General features: G+C 46.6%; 1 protein-coding gene across 1 annotated transcript in view; it reads left to right on the top strand.

Moving 5' to 3' along the window:
* The window catches only part of LOC148143160 (uncharacterized), a 223,379-nt gene that overhangs the window by 27,545 nt on the left and 180,073 nt on the right, over positions 1–15,761 (top strand). The gene's annotated exons all lie outside the window — the stretch shown is intronic.

Below are 15,761 nucleotides of genomic sequence, written 5' to 3'. Positions count from 1 at the left end.
GGTAGCTCAGTGGTTCGCACTGATGCCTCACAGTGCCAGAGACTTGCGTTCGATTTTAGTCTCAGGCAACTATCTGTGTGGAGTTGGCACATTGTCCCTGCACCCCACCTCCCGTGTCTGTGTGGGCTTCCTCCGGGTGCTCGGGCTTCCTCCTACAATCCAAACTTGTATAGGTTAGGGTGGATTGGCGATGCTAAATTACCCATAGCGTCCAGGGAGAGGCAGGATAAGTTGGATTGTCTGTGTGTAAATTGCCCCAATGTTCAGGGATGTGAAAGTTCGGTGCATCAGTCAGGAGTAAATGTAGATAATGGGGGTCAGAAAACGAGTCTCTATGTGTTAATCTTTAGAGGGCCAGTGTTGTCTTGTTGGGCTAAATGGTCTGTTTCCACGCTGGAGGGATTCTATGATAGTCAGAGGTGTTTTTTTCCCTCCAAAGTAGAAAGTTCAACTAAAAGAGGTTCAAGGACTGTTTGGGGGGAAAGTGGTGGGGGTGGGGAATTAACACAGAGGGATGGTGGGTTTCTGGAACGCACTGCCAGTGGAGGTAATGGAAGCAGGCACCTTAACAACGTTTAAGGTGTATCTTGATAGACGCATGAAGGGGAGGTGAACAGAGGAACAGAAGCCACACATGGGCAATAAATAGCAGGTCTAAGTAAGAATTAAGAAGTAGCACAGGCTTGAGGGGGTCTGTGTGCCTAAAGCAAGTGAGAAGGGCCTGTGACTGTGCTGTATTGTATTGATACAGCTTTCCCCCACTATTTGAAAGTAGAGTGTTCCTTTCATAAGCCGAAATGGCCTAAAGCGAAGAAGCAATTACCATGAATTAATTTATATTATGCCTTTCTTTGTAAAAGCGACAATCCTCTTCGGATTTCTTTCGGTTTGTGAGAACAGGTATTAATGTAGGTCTTTTGTTAAAGTGAAGTAGTGTAAAGTGAACTTTCGAAAAGTGGGGGATATCTTTATGCTGATGGAGGGGAGATGGGGGAGCAATGAAGAGGGGTGGATGTAGGCTCAGGTGCAGAATAAACACTGAGACACCAATTGAGCAGCCCAGACTGGCTCTGTGCTGGAGACTCAATGGGATAGAGACAAATGTATCTATTTCAGGTATACCTGCAGTATGCTCCATCCAGGAGAAAAAAAAAATGTCCTTCATCTGCTTCAGCATACAGGGCAGATGAGCAGTTTCTCCCCAATGTGGACCAGGAGGTGATGCGACTGAGTGAAGCCTTTCCTGTGCTGAATGCAGGTGAATGGCCCGGTATATAAATGCTGATGAATATCGGGCAGGCGGGGAAGGGAAACCGTTCCTACACTCCCTGCATTTTCATGATTTCTCCATGGTGCAGGTGTCCTCGTATTTCTCCAGGTTCAACAATCAGTTGAAACTCGCTCACACTTACAGCATAGGTGTGGTGTTACTGGTGAACCCTCTGATAATTGGAGAACTCTGTAAAACATGTTCCAGTCACTACTCTTGTGTGTGGGTATGTAAGACTCTGTGAGTTTCCAGTCACACTGACATTTAAAACCTAACAAAGCAGACAGACCTTCTCCCTTTTGTTTTCAAGGCCATCTATATCCAAGTCCTGGTGAATCAAGCGATTGTCAGACTTCGATGTGATGTTTGGTCTGAGATTTCTGCCTCCAAATTCTTCTCTTGTAATATTCCTGTGGAAAGAGATTGCAAAGGTCATCGCTGTCAGTCCACAATAGAAAATCAGAACACACATTTCTAGTTTCTGTGGATCATTCTTTCCTCTCTTAATACCCAAGATCTTTGTGCTGATCTATACGTAAATGTATACAGCAGGGTAATGTGGTGGATTGCATACTCCAGGAAGAGTTCACTCAAGTTGCTGAATGGACATCTATCATGCGGTATTGACGTTCTTACTGAAGATATACAATATGCTGCAGTGCAATATTATGAGCCCAGAAACAACTGCAAATCAGGCTTTTAGAGCCATAAACATTCCATTAAATATGTCACATATACCCCAGACTTATCTGTCTTATATTAACGCACGGTTGTCTTACATTTCCAGAAGACTCAGATTTAAGTTTTAAGTGTGACTTTTTGTAAAAGAAGCCGTCGTTTTGGACTCCTTCCATGCCATACTGACTCTATTACTGGAAATACATCCATACTACACCGGGATTCATGGATCAATGACGTGAGGCTTATCTTTACCCTCTTATAATTTTCTGTTGCATAAATGTTTCGACGAATGCCAACGCTTTTCACCAGTCATACAGTCAGAGACATAAAGCACAGAAACAGATCCTTCAATCTAACTTGTCCATGCCGACCGGATATCCAAAATTAGTCTAGTTCCATTTGCCATCACTTGGTCCATATCCCTCTAAACCCTTCCTTTGCATATAACCATCCAGATGCCTCTACCACTTCCTCCGCAGCTCATTCCATACACGCTTCACCCTCTGCAAAAAAAAAGGTTGACTGCAAGGTCCCTTTTAAATTTTCCCCCTCTCGCCCTAAACCTATGCCCTCTAGTTCTGAACTCCCCCTATCCCAGGGAAAAGACCTTGTCTATTCACCCCATCCACACTCAAGTTTTTATAAACCTCTTTAAAAAACACACACTCAGCCTGCGATGCTCGAGGGAAAACAGCCCCATGTTATTCAGCCTCTCCTTGTGGTTCAAACCCTCCTACCCTGGCAACAGCCTTGTGACTCTTCTCTGAATCCTTTCAAGTTTCACAACATCCTGCCTATAGGAGGGAGACCAGGATTGCACACAATATTTCAGAAGAAGCCGACTGAAACTGACTTTTGCAGAGTCTGCTCCCTGCTTGTATTCATACTGCCTCCCGTTGTTGCAAGTGAACAGTGCTTCCCCCTTTCTCTCTCCCTCCCAGGATAAGGAATGGAAAGGGGGAGACATTGCTTCATTTCCAGATTTTGCCCAGAAGAGCCCCCTATTGTCTGAATGCGCAAGTTGGACGGTGAGCTTCTGAAGCTACTGCTGCTCCTCTCTTTCTGAATGAAGGTTGAGCTTCACTCCAGACTGCAACTCCCTTTCTCTGTCCAAACATCTGTGAGCACAGCACATTTTTGTTGAAATAAGGCATATTTCCTGAATGTTACAATTAAAGGGGTGTCTTCCCCCCGATATTCCAAGGGATGGTAAGTCAGAGAAGGACCATGCCTTGTGTTGTGTGGCTCGTGTGACAGTTGCAACAGGATGTCCCAACTCCTATGCTCAATTCAAAGTTTGAAAGAAGAGTTGTAGCTCGGTGCTCATTGTTGTGGTTCTGTTCGCCGAGCTGGGAATTTTTGTTGCAGACGTTTCATCTCCTGTCTAGGTGATATCCTCAGTGCTTGGGAGCCTCTTGTGAAGCGCCTCTGTGATGTTTCCTCCAGCATTTATAGTGGTTTGTCTCTGCCGCTTCCGGTTGTCAGTTCCAACTGTCTGCTGCATGGCCGGTATACTGGGTCCAGGTCAATGTGTTTGTTGATAGAATCTGTGGATGAGTGCCATGCCAGAGAACAGCCAGGGAATTCCTAGAGGCATGGCCTCGAGGCATTTTTCCAGCACCACATTTTTCAACTCTGGATCTGGGACAAGGTGTGTGGTGTGGGGGGAGGGGAGGGGAAATAAGGAAACTGGTGAAATCTACATTGCTCCTATGTAGTTGGTGGGTCCCAAGGCAGAAGACAAGATGTTCTTCCTCCAAGCGTCAGGTAGCTAGAGCTTGGAGGGGAAGGCACCAGAGTACTTGCGTGTCCTTGACGGATTGGGAGGGGGAGTTAAAGCGTTCAGCCACAAGGCGGTGGGGTCGTTTCGTTTTGGCGTCCCAGAGCTGTTCCCTGAAATGTTCTGCAAGTTGGCGTCCAGTCTCCCCAATGTGGCAGAGACCACATCGAGAGCAAGGGACATATAAATAAATCTTATAAACAAATTGTACAAATTTTAGCCTGCCAGGGTTATTTTCTTTAATTAAGTTAAAGAAAATTTTAATTAAATTGGGTGACTACATGAAACGGTTTGTTGGTCAGACTCAAATCATCATCCTCAAATGAGACAATGCCATTAATATCAGTGAACTGCTTTTTTTTTAGAACCACAAGTTCTTGATTTATTTTCACAACGGATTGGTATTCACATCTGCACATTCAATGTCAAACTCTGACATCAGAAATGACATGACACCATTAATTTTTTTCTTCCAGTAATTCAACAAACAAATTAATAACACACAGTGAACACCAACTCTCATTAATATGAAATTAAATTTGACCAAAAAAAAAGTAAAATCAAGATGAGAGATAACAAATGGGGGAAGGGCAGAAGGCAAGAAATGCAGCATCATAGAAGGTGCTCCTCCAGGGAGTGTATTTTACCAACTACAACTGCTCAATATAAACAAACACTCTGACATGACCCTCCGGTTTTAATGTAAACCATAGCCCCATACAGTAGGTACCATTTAAATAAGTTAATAGATACAAGCCTTGAGCAAATCCAGCCTCCAGCCGGACCCCCCGCTTCTTGGAGCTCGGACCTTCCTCCAGCTCCGGGGGGTTGTTGAGCTCCTGGGCTCCGGCCGCCGCCGAAGAAGCCGGGGGCGCCGACTCTCTCTCTTCCACCGCCGACATTTTTAATTTGTTTTCTCGTTCACCCGATAACTGTCACCTCCCCCTTCCCGGGCCCCGGGAATTATACAAAAATAAACAATAAACGCCACCGAGGACTGTCTCCTTTTCTTCACAACTTTTGTTTGAAAAGTTCTGGCTTTCATTTGAAATGTATTTTAAAGGTATTTTCTGAGGTAAACGATGCCTGTCTGCCCCCTCCCTCCGTCAGAAACCGCCCGCTGAGTCGATGAGAAAACCGCAGCCTCGCGCCGCCATCTTTGTTTTTCTTCTTCATTCCGTCTCCTCCTTCAGTGACGCGCGTCATTCGCGTCCCCTCCAATCAGAGCGCACCTTACTCCACCTGACCAATGGCGGCTGGCTTTGTGCGTCGTGTTGGTCCCACCCTCTGCAATATCTCTCTCCGATTAGTCGGTACCGACCACAAGCTTTGGGATTGGTGGAGAATTTCACAATCACGTCAGTGTATCCACCCTTTTCATTCCCGTTCATTCATTCAACAGCAGATGACCCAATTTACTGCAACGGGCTCTGGGGCTATAGCGGTAGTGTCACATATTCAGGGGGAAGATGTGATTTTTAACGTTATCAACCAATTCAACTCTGGCACCTCCGCATCCATTCATTCAATCGAAGAGGGCTCAATTTAGTGTAAAGGGCTCTGAGGGTATAATATTTGTATCCCATGTTGAGAAGAAACCTCTCCCCATTCATTCACTAGAAGAGGACCTATTTGCTGCAGAGGTTTTTTATGGCGCAGTGGTAGTGTCCCTATCTTCGAGCCCTGAAATCCCACTGCTATGAGGATGCGGAACAACAAATGTTTTCGTCATAAGTCACATGACACCAGGTTATAGTCCAGCAGGTTTGTTTGGAGGGGATCTTACAGAAATATATTAAATTATGAAAGAAGTAGAAATAGGATGTTGCATTGGTAGGTGAGACTGGGATAAGAGCGCATGGCCTCAAGATTAGAGGAAGCAGGTTTAAAACTGAACTGAGCAGAAACTTCTTCACCCAGAGGGTTGTTAATCTATGGAATTCCTTGCCCAGGGAAGTATTTGACATTACTTCAGCAATCACTAGAAGCAGTAGATACGTTTTTGAAAAATAAAAGAATTAAGGGATATGGTGAAAACGCAGGTAAGTGCAGCATAGTCCACAAAAAGATTAGTCATGATCTTATTGAGTGGTGGAGCAGACTCGAAGGGCCGGAAGGCCGACTCTTGCTCTTAGTTCTTATGCTCTTATGTTGAAATCACAAGCTTTTGGAGTGTAGTCACTGCAGCAGATGAAGTCATGAAAAAACAAGTGCAGGAAAGTGAATTTAGATAAATGAAAGACGGTCAATTACTTACTCCCATTCCTATTTCTGATGATCTTACTACACAGCAAGTTGTGTTTACCAAACATTAATTTTATTTCCATTGTTTAAAATCAAATATTTAAGATGAACAGTTTGTTTTTCCTCACTTGGACACACTGTGACCCACAACACTGTGAATATCATAAACCCGCTCATGAGATATCATAGGAACAGTTCATAAACTAGATTTGTCACTGAGATACTAGAAAGGAGAAAAATTCCCAACATGTGCAGGATGCTAACGAAAAGTTAGCAACCTGAAATAGTAACAGGAGCAAGTGAACAGTCCCAATCAGGAAACTCATATTCTGACATCCACCACAGTACCTTGCTTTCCTTTTCAGTTTAATGATCCATAATTGAATCTGACTCCAACACACTCTCTGGCAGGCAGTTCCAGAGGTCAAAGTATTTTCAATCATTAACGAAGTAAGTTTTGGATCCATCCCAAAGACATTGAACATAGAAAAATACAGCGCAGTACAGGCCCTTTGGCCCTCGATGTTGCGCCGATCCAAGCCCACCTAACCTACACGAGCCCACTATCCTCCATATGCCTATCCAATGCCCGTTTAAATGCCCATAAAGAGGGAGAGTCCACCACTGCTACTGGCAGGGCATTCCATGAACTCACGACTCGCTGAGTAAAGAGTCTACACTGTCCTATACCTACCACCCCTTAATTTAAAGCTATGCCCCCTCGTAATAGCTGACTCCATACGTGGAAAAAGATTCTCATGGTCAACCGTATCTAAACCCCAATCATCTTCTACACCTCTATCAAGTCACTCCGAAACCTTCTTTTCTCCAATGAAAACAGCCCCAAGTGCATCAGCCTTTCCTCATACGAACTTCCTACCATACCAGGCAACATCCTGGTAAACCTCCTTTGCACCCGTTCCAGTGCCTCCACATCCTTCCTATAGTGTGGCGACCAAAACTGCACACAATACTCCAGATGCGGCCGCACCAGAGTCTTATACATCTGCAACATGACCTCAGGACTCCGGAACTCAATTCCTCTACCAATAAAAGCCAGTACGCCATATGCCTTCTTCACAGCACTATTTACCTGGATGGCAACTTTCAGAGATCTGTGTACATGGACACCTAGATCCCTCTGCTCATCCACACTACCAAGTATCCAACCATTAGCCCAGTACCCCATCTTCTTGTTACTCTTACCAAAGTGAATCACTTCACACTTACCTACATTGAACTCCATTTGCCACTTTTCTTCCCAGCTCTGCATCTTATCGATATCCCGCTGTAACCTGCCACATCCTTCCTCACTGTGAACAACTCCACCGACTTTCGTATCATCCGCAAACTTGCTCACCCAACCTTCTAGCCCCTCCTCCAGGTCATTTATAAAAATGACAAACAGCAATGGTTCCAAAACAGATCCTTGCGGAACACCGCTAGTAACTGCACTCCAAGATGAACCTTTTCCATCAACTACTACCCTCTGTCTTCTTCCAGCCAACCAATTCCTAATCCAAACCTCCAACTCACCCTCAATGCCATACCTCCGTATTTTTTGCAGTAGCCTAGCATGGGGAACCTTATCAAACACCTTACTAAAATCCATATACACCACATCTACCGCTTTAGCCTCGTCCACCTCCTTATTCACCTTCTCAAATAATTCAATAAGGTTTGTGAGGCACGACCTACCCTTCACAAAACCATGCTGACTATCCTTGATCACATTATTCCTATCCAGATGTTCATAAATCCTATCCCTTACAATTCTCTCTAAGACTTTTGCCCACAACAGAAGTGAGACTCGCCGGCCTATAGTTACTAGGGTTATCCCTACTCCCCTTCTTGAACAAGGGAACCACATTTGCTATCCTCCAGTCTTCTGGCACTATTCCTGTAGACACTGAGGACATAAAAATCAAGGCCAATGGCTCTGCAATCTCCTCCCTTGCTTCCCAGAGAATCCTAGGATAAATGCCATCAGGCCCAGGGGACTTATCTATTTTCACCCTTTCCAGGATTTCCAACACCTCTTTCCTACATACCTCAAAGCCATCCATTCTAATAAATTGTGACTCAGTATTCACATCGGCAATAATGTCCTGTTCCTGAGTGAATACTGACGAAAAGTATTCATTCAGTGTCTTCCCCAATCTCTTCAGCCTCCACACGCAACTTCCCACTACTATCCTTGACTGGACCTATTCCTACTCTAGTCATTCTTTTATTCCTGACATACCTATAGAAAGCCTTTGGGTTTTCCCTAATCCTACCAACTAAGAACTTTTCATGTCCCCTCCTTGCTGCTTTTAGCTCTCTCTTCAGATCCTTCCTGGCTACCTTATAACTATCAATCGCCCCAATTGAACCTTCACACCTCATCTTTACATAGGCCGCCCTCTTCCCTTTAACAAGGGATTCCAATTCCTTATTAAACCACGGTTCCCTCACACGACCCTTTCCTCTCTGCCTGACAGGTACATACTTATCAAGAACACTCAATAGTTGCTCCTTGAACAAGCTCCACATATCAATTGCGCCCTTCCCTTGAAGCCTACTTTTCCAAGCCACGCATCCTAAGTCGTGCCTCACCATATCATAATTTCTCTGCCCTCAGCTATAACTCGTGCCCTGCAGTGCACACTTATCCCTCTCCATCACTAGAGTAAAAGTCACCGAATTGTGGTCACTGTCCCCAAAGTGCTCACCTACCTCCAATTCTAACACCTGGCCTGGTTCGTTACCCAGAACCAAATCCAGTATGGCCTCACCTCTTGTTGGCCTGTCTACATATTGTGTCAGGAAACCCTCCTGCACACATTGGACAAACACCGACCCATCTAACGAACTCGAGCTATAGCTTTCCCAGTCAATATCTGGAAAGTTAAAGTCCCCCATAACAACCACCCTATTACTTTCACTCTTCTCCTGAATCAATCCTTTCTTCTACGTCTCTAGGACTATTAGGAGGCCTGTAGAAAACTCCTAACAGGGTGACCTCACCTTTCCTATTCCTAACCTCAGCCCAAACTACCTCAGATGGCGAGTCTTCATCCATCGTCCTTTCCACCGCTGTAATACTATCTTTGGCAAGCAATGCCACACCTCCCCCTCTTTTACCCCCACCTCTGACCCTACTAAAACATTTAAACCCTGGAACCTGCAACAGTCAATCCTGTCCCTGTTCTACCCATGTCTCCGGAATAGCCACAACATCGAAATCCCAGGTACCAATCCATGCTGCAAGTTCACCTACCTTATTTCATATACTTCTTGCATTGGAGTATACACACTTCAAGCCACTTTCCTGTTTACAGGCACCCTCCTTTGAGATTGATGCCATGTTCCTAACCTCCCGACACTCCAGGTCCTGCACCCTAAAGCTACAGTCTAGGTTCCCATGCCCCTGTAGAATTAGTTTAAACCCCCCTGAAGAGCACTAGCAAACCTTCCCCCAAGGATACTGGTGCCCCTCAGGTTCAGGTGTAGACCATCCTGTTTATAGAGGTCCCACCTTCCCCAGAAAGAACCCCAGTTATCCAGATACCGGAATCCCTCCCTCCTGCACCATCCCTGTAGCCACGCATTTAACTGTTCTCTCTCCTTATTCCTCGACTCTCTATCACGTGGCACGGGTAACAAACCAGAGACAACAACTCTGTTTGTTCTAACTCTGAGCTTCCAACCTAGCTCCCTGAAAGCCTGCCTAACATCCTCAACCCTCTTCCTACCTATGTCGTTTGTGCCAATGTGGACCACGACTTCAGGCTGCTCCCCCTCCCCCTTAAGGATCCGGAAAACACGATCAGAGACGTCACGTGCCCTTGCACCTGGGAGCCAACATACCAAACGTGAGTCTCTCTCGCCCCCACAGAACCGCCTATCTGTGCCCCGAACTATTGCTCTGCTCTTCTCCACCCTTCCCTTCTGAGCAACGGGGATAGGCTCCATGCCAGAGGCCTGAACCCCATTGCTTACCCCTGGTAAGTCCCCCCCCCACAAGTATCCAAAATGGTATACTTGTTCTTGAGGGTAACGGCCGCAGGGGTCCCTGCACTGGCTGCTTCTTCCCAGTCCCCCTCACTGTCTGTTTGCAATCTTTGGAGTTACTACTTCCCTAAAGCTCCGATCTATGACCCCCTCTGCCTCCCGAATGATCCTAAGTTCATCCAACTCCAGCTCCAGTTCCCTAACATGGTCTTCGAGGAGCTGGAGATGGGTGCACTTCCTGCAAGAGTAATCAGCAGGGACGACCATGGCATCCCTCACCTCAAACATGTTGCAAGAGGAACATTGCACTGCCTTCACTGCCATCCCTCTAAAAGTAACCTTTTAAAAACAAACTAGGTCCAAGAATAGAACAAGCAAAATGCAGCACTTACCTACTTACCACAACGGTTCTTATTATTAGGTTAGGCACCTCTGTAGTGCCTCGGGTTCCTCTCCTGCGTGTTTTTTTGGGAAAGAAACCTACCCAGGTAAGCTTACGCTACACCAACTTCCAGATCCGCTTCGCGCTTTTTAAAAAAAAACTTTCAAATTTAAACCGTTAAACAAACGTCACCGAGCCTTCAAGCAGCCCCTGCCAAACAGCCCTTACCTGCTCCGCTGACACTTCTATAAGAGGTGTTGGCTGGACCCAGACACTTCAGCGGGCAGTGTTCATTACTCATGTGTATTCTCTCCCCCACCCGCCTTAAACTAATCACCTGGGTTGTGAGTCGATTGTGCTGGCATTCTGGTGGCCCCAGGCAGTGTCTGTATCTGCTCTGCTGTTTCTCTCCATATTGTGATCCAGCGGCCATCTTGTGTGTCAAGTTGGCCAACTGATGGCTCAGTAGCCATCTTGTGTTTCTGTGTGCCTAGTAACACCCTGCCCTTCCCCACCTCTCTGCCACGCCCACTCTCTCTTCCCCACTCAATCTCTCTATCAACCCCACTCATTCTCTCTCTCTACCCCCACCCTCTGACTGCCATTTTCTCTCTCTCTCTGTCCCCCATCCTTTTGGTCTCTTTTCTCCCCAGCCCCCACCACACCCGTCCTTTCTCAAGCCTCGAACCATCTTTGACCGCTGTATCAAGCCCTTCAAAGAACAGAGAGAGAGAGAGAGAGCGATAAGGGATAGTAATGACTCTACCTGGGAGTTGGGAGGGGTGATAAATGGCTGATCTTCAAAATTGAGAATACCTAAAATGATTTTTGCAATTTTTGTAGCTCAGGTTGAGGTTTAGGGTGTAGGTTTGCTCGCTGGGCTGTAGGTTTGATATCCAGATGTTTCATCACCTGGCTAGGTAACATCATCAGTGGCGACCTCCAAGTGAAGCGAAGCAGTGTTTCCTGCTTTCTATTTATATCTTTCTCCTGGATGGGGTTCCTGGGGTATGTGGTGATGTCATTTCCCGTTCGTTTTCTGAGGGGTTGATAGATGGCATGTAGATCTATGTGTTTGTTTATGGTGTTGTGCTTGGAGTGCCAGGCCTCGTAGCCCTCCACATGGATGAAAAAAAACATCATTTCGACTGGGACAACACATCTATCCTGGGGCAGGCTAAGCAAAGACTTTCCAGAGAATTCCTAGAGGCCTGGCACTCCAAACTCAACGCCATAACCAAACACATAGACTGAGATACCATCTATCAGCCTCTCAGAAAACGAACAGGAAATGACATCACCACAAACCCCAGGAACCCCATCCAGGAGAAATAAATAAATAGAAAGCAGGAGACAACAGCTTCGCTTCACTTGGCGTCGCCACTGAAGATGTTACCTAGCCAGGTGATGAAACGTCTGGATATCAAACCTACACCCTAAACCTAAAATGATATCTTCAGAAACATCGTTAAAGCCAGAAAGCGTGTTCAAGTTTTTTAAAAGAGCTGCTGAAATCTGTCTGATTCTTTCACTGAAGTAAACGCAGTCAGGCCACCGCTCAGGACAGGCTGGAAGGGGTGAATGGGCGAAAATGAGCACTGCAGATGCAGGAGATTAGAGTCAAGATTAGAGTGGTGCTGGAAAAGCACAGCCGGTCAAGCAGCATTCGAGGCTTTTGCCTGAAACATCGATTTTCCTGCTCCTTGGATGCTGCCTGACCTGCTGTGATTTCCAACACCATTCTGATCTTGACTGTAAGGGGTGAATGGCCTAGTCCTAGTCTTGTGAAGTTGGTTCCAACTATCTAGAAATAGCGTCACAGAGCACAGAAACATACCCTTCGGTCTATGCCGACCAGATATCCTAAATTAATCTAGTCACCCATTTGCCAGCATTTGGCCCCTTATCCCTCTGAATCTGTCCTATTCATATCCCCATCCAGATGCATTTTAAATATTATCATTGTACTGGCCTCCACCACTTCCTCTGGCTGACCCCCACCAGCGTTCTGTGCAAAAAGGTTGCCCCTCAGAAATCTTTCCCCTCTCACCCTAAACCCATGCCCTCCAGTTCTGGACTCGCGCAACGTGGGGAAAAGACATACAAAAGTTGAGCAGCCAGACAGAATGCAAAAACAATACAATGTCGAATCACAGGGAAAAACAAATTGTAGCTCGACCCCTTTTTTGTCGTATTGGCATTTGGACTCTTAAAATCTGACAGGAACACCAGCATCCCTAGTGAGCATACTGCGCATGTTTCCCGGTGTCAGTAACGCAGTGCACATGCCCACCGGTGCCAGCTAAACACTGGGCATGCTCATCGCTTTCCGCAAAAAATGGCGCGCAACCTTCCTTTGATGGTCCAATAGGGAACCGTGGAGGACCAAAACAAAACTGGTCCTCCTGCCAATCAGAGCCACCCCATTGTCTGAATGCGGAAGTTGGACCATGAATTTCTGAAGCTGCTACTCCTGCTCCTCTTTCTGAATCAACATTGAGCTTCACCCAGACTGCAAATTCTTTCCTCTGTCTAAGATCTGTGAGTACAGCACTCTCTTTTCTCGTCCCCTTTGCCATTTCTATTTCTTTCCGGAGTTCAATTGTTGACTTACAGCAACTGAAAGGAAAGGGATTGAACCCAGGGAGGGGACGGACTATGGAAAAGTGATCGAGGTCTGTGTCTCAATTGGCAAAATAGACAGACAGGAGGCTGGAAGGGCACAGCAAATCAGGCAGCATCACGAGGTGTAGAAGTCGATATTTCGGGTGTAACCCTTCGTCAGGACTGGGGATGGGTACCAGGACCGGGGGCTAAAGTGGGGATAGGTGAAGAATCGGTCAGATGAATCATTGGGTGGAAGAAATCAGGTTGGTGGCAGGAAGGAGTGGTAGTGAGGGGCATGGGGCTGAGAAGGGAGTCGGGTGATGGAAAGGGAGGTTATTTGAAATTGGAGTCCTCGATGTTGGGTCCTGCAGGCTGTAGTCTGCCCGGGCGGAAGATGGGCTGTGTTCCCTAATTTGCGGTTTGGTTCGTTGTGGCAATAGAGGAAGCCTATGATGTTCTTGTCAGAAAGGGAGTGGGAAGGGGAATTAAAATCGATGGTGACTGGGAGGTCTGGTCAGCCTCTGCGGACCCAGCTGTGATGCTCGCCAATCCGTTCCCCAAGTTTATGCTCAGTCTCCCGGAAGTCGAGAAGACCACAATTTACAAACACGTGGCAAATGCAGTATCTCAATGTGAAGTTATAGTCTTTGCTATTAAACAAAAAAGCAGGAAGGAGATGTATTGTTTAAATGGTGATACTTTGGGATGTGGAGAAAGTGAGAACTGCAGATGTTGGAGATTAGAGTCAAAGTGTGGTGCTGAAAAAGGTGGTAAGTCAGGCAGCATCTGAAGACCAGGAGAGTCGACATTTCGGTCCCGAGCACTTCATCAGGAATGATGTGTGGATGGACAAAGGGTCTGATTCGGTTCTATATAACTCTAATCATCTTCAGTGAGAGCAGAAGTGTGATTGTGAAGGCTGGAGTTTCAGAGCAGCTTTCAAAGATGCTTTGCCCTTAATAGACCTTTGTAAGGGCCATGGATAGAGGGGAAACCCTAAGGTCTTTTCCCCAGGGTATGGCAGTCCAAAACTAGAAGGCATATGTTTGAGGTGAGAGTGGAATAATTTAAGAGATTGGAGTGGCAACCACTTCAGAGGGTGGTGCATGTATGGAACGAACTGCCAGAGGAAGTGGTAGAGGCTGGCACAATTACAACATTTAAAAGGCATGTGGATGTCTGTCTGTTCTCAGCTCTGCTGGATGTCTGTTGAAGCTCTGAACCCCCCCCTTCTACACCTTCTGGGTTAAACAAACATTCAGTCAATCAAGCCTCAATCCACAATCTCCCAGCCAGTCAACAATCCAGGCACAGTGTAGTCACAGCAGGGAATCAGCTGCCCTGAGTGCAGGAAGGCCTTTACCCAGGCCTCTGCCCTGCTGAGGCACCGGTGGGTCCACACGGGGGAAGAGGCCCTTCAACTGCCCAGAGTGCAGAAAGACATTCCGTGAATCCTCCAACCTGTTGAGGCACCAACGGGTCCACACAGGGGAAGAGGCCCTTCAGCTGCCCAGAGTGCGGGTAGGCCTTTACCCAGACTTCCTTCTTGCTGATCCACCAGTGGGTCCACACGGGGGAAGAGGCCGTTCCCCTACACAGTGTGGGGGTAGGCCTTTTTCCAGGCCTCTGCCCTGCTGAGGCACCGTGAGTCCACGCAGGGGAGAGGCCTTCAACTGCTCCTCCCACCTGCGGAGCCACCAGCGGGATCATGTGGCATTGCAGGGGATTGAAAGAATGACGGCCGAGTGCCTTTATTAACTGGACTATCAACCCAGTTCCAGTGGCTCCCGAGTTCGATTCCCACCGCGACAGATGGTGGAATTCGAATTTGGTCAGAAATCTGGATTTCAGAATCTCACGGTGAAACCATTGTCGGTGGGGTGGGGGTGGAAGAAAACCCCCATCTGATTCACTCAGTTCTTTTTTAGGGAAGACTTGAGCAGTTATTAGAGCAGTCGTCCCAGCTGCATCCTTTACCTGGTCTGGCCTACACGTGACTCCAGCCCCACAACAGTCTGGTGGACTCTACGCTGCTCATCCAAATTGATTGGAATACAGGTTGAAATTGCTGAGTGAGGCAATACTTCCTCCAGGTTAAGGATATACCAAGGATCCAGTTACAAAGGGACGACTCAGTGGTGACCAATAATGAAGAAAGTGAGGGGTTGCACTTTGACCTTGAGCGATTTTTTAAAAATTGCTACTTTTTCTACGCCTTTCTGCGTAGATTCTGAAGCTGTAACAAAGTTGGGTCACAATAAAGATTACCTGAACTTCACACTGAGCTCAGACTCTCACTGAGAGCTTTAAACTGCAACAGGTTTTTGTTTTAAAACTGCTCATTTTACATGTGAAAGTGAGAACTGCTGATGCTGGAGATCAGAGTCAAGATGAGAGTGGTGCTGGCAAAGCACTGCAGGTCAGGCAGCATGCGAGGACCAGGGAAATTGACATTTCGGGCAAAAGTCCTTCCTCAGGTTTTTGCCAGAAACGTTGATGTTTCTGCTCCTCAGATGCTGCCTGACCTGCTGTGCTCATTTCTGACAGTCTCCTGTACTATGTTTCCAATGTTGTGTATTGGTTGCAGCAGTGAATGAGTAGCCAGCATTGTTAGAAATTGTAAAATTTTCAGGAGTGCAATGTCATCAGCATTGTAGTTTCCTGGCAGCACTGAGAAGTGTGTGCTTGGTTCACTAGACATGATGTGGAGGTGCCGGTGTTGGACTGGGGTGGATAAAGTTAAAACTCAACACCAGGTTATCGTCCAACTGGCTTATTTGGAAGCACGAGCTTCTTCATTG

The sequence above is a fragment of the Chiloscyllium plagiosum genome, unplaced genomic scaffold (assembly GCF_037043375.1).
Source record: "Chiloscyllium plagiosum isolate Xiang-an unplaced genomic scaffold, Cpla_swu_hap1 HiC_scaffold_27, whole genome shotgun sequence".
Lineage (NCBI taxonomy): Eukaryota > Metazoa > Chordata > Chondrichthyes > Orectolobiformes > Hemiscylliidae > Chiloscyllium > Chiloscyllium plagiosum.
The sequence above is the reverse complement of the archived record's forward strand: the minus strand, read 5'-3'. Positions and strand labels throughout refer to the sequence as shown.